The sequence below is a fragment of the Sapajus apella genome, unplaced genomic scaffold (assembly GCF_009761245.1).
Source record: "Sapajus apella isolate SASKATOON/1434 unplaced genomic scaffold, GSC_monkey_1.0 scaffold8, whole genome shotgun sequence".
Lineage (NCBI taxonomy): Eukaryota > Metazoa > Chordata > Mammalia > Primates > Cebidae > Sapajus > Sapajus apella.
Genome location: NW_022436948.1, coordinates 12,595,147 through 12,596,911, shown reverse-complemented (window position 1 = coordinate 12,596,911; position 1,765 = coordinate 12,595,147).

Here is a 1,765-nt window from a genome sequence, read left to right as displayed (position 1 = left end):
ATTAAAAAAAGCAAACACAAAGGTGCTTCAAAGTCTTCAGGAGAAATATGGCATACAAGTTTCAGAGACCCTATCTGACAATTTTCAGAGTGCTCTCTGTGCTGATTCTGAATCGAATGCACTACAGGTGATTACAGTTCCTGTGAATCTGGGCGGGGTGGGGGGGGAAGGAAGTCTGATCAGGGGCAATTGCTCCTGCCTCTAATCCTAGCACTTTGAGAGGCCTAAGCAGGTGGATCCCTTGAGGCCAGGAATTCAAGGTCAGCCTGGGCAACATGGCAAAAGTCTGTCTCTACGAAAAGTAAAATAATTGGCATGGTGGCATGTGCCTGTAGTCCCAACTACTTGGGAGGCTGAGGTGGGAGAACGGCTTGAGCCTAGGAGGTAAAAGTTGCCGTGAGCCAAGGTCGCGCCACTGCACTCCAGCTTGGGCAACAGAGCCCGACCCTGTCTTAAAGAAAAGGCGAGGGGGAGGAGGGCGGGGAGGGGAAGGAGGGAATTTCTAGAGTGTCATGTAGCAAACAGTTTAAGGACTGGGACTCAGGAATCCAACTCCCAGAATTTCCCTGTGTGACCCTAGGCATTTGACTCAGCCTCTCTAAGCCTCGGTTTTCTTGTTTCTGAAATAAAGAGATTGGACTAGGTAATTTCCAAGATCCTATGAACCCAGCAGAAAGATGACAAAATGTGCAAGAATAAACACTCAGGTGGAAATGCTGCAACCCTGAGAGGCTCCCAGGATGAATGAAAGGCATAGGACCCTCTTGCCCTCACCCTCCCAAAAGCCAGTTTCTCAAACCTTTCTCGTAGCCCCTTCAAAAAGGAAAAACTTAAATTATACAAGTCATAGTTCAAGGACTTTGAATAGATTATTTGTATGATTGCTCAAAAGTAACTCAAAAGGATAGGGCTGTGACAAGGGAACCTCTTAGGAAAGAGACCTTTTGTATATGTAATCAGTTTCTCTGCCTTCTGAATGCATCTCATTCTGAAAGATTTCTGGGTTCATCTTTTGAGATAACCTCTATGGCTGCGTGTGTGTGTCTGTGTGTGTGTGTATTTTTTTAATTTTGTATAGTGATTGGAGATTGGTAAAGAATAATACAGTACGTTTTAATACAAACTTTGTGTGTTCTTGTTTTCCATTGGAGAGTGTATTTGTGCCACAGATTGGTGCATCTGCTGGCTTCCCTAGGATTGCACTAACTCCTTCTAGCTCTATTTGGTGGCCTGCAGAGGCCTAGGGCGCATTCACCTCCCTCTGCTCGACTTCACGTGGTGTCCTAGCGCCAGACATCAGGCGGTGCTGTACATTACCCAAAACGTTGGACAGCTCTGGAATTTCCCATCTCACCACTCATCAAGTTAAAAAGGGGAAATTAACGCCTTCTCAGCAGTCACTGAAAGAAATTTGCGTAATAAATGACTTGGCTCTGTGTTATTTATCCCTGGGGAGGAGAATGGTAAAGAAGACCCTCTCAAACTGGATTTGCTGATGGAGTGCTTTTAACTCACCTGTGCGGAGAGAGGGCATTAAGAGAGGGCGTGCCTGTGCTTGGGACAAAACCTAGAAAATACGGAAAGCCACTGTCACCACCGTCATTCCAGCATCCAAATGTCCGTCCTGGCCTGGCGTTGTAGGGTCTTCATTTGACTTGACGGCGCCTTTCAAAGCTTTCGCCTCCTCCTGTGCACCTGCCAAGCGCAGGAGCCTCGCGGGCGGACCCGGGCCATGGGGTGGGGCCTGCAGCGGGAGAGGAGCCCG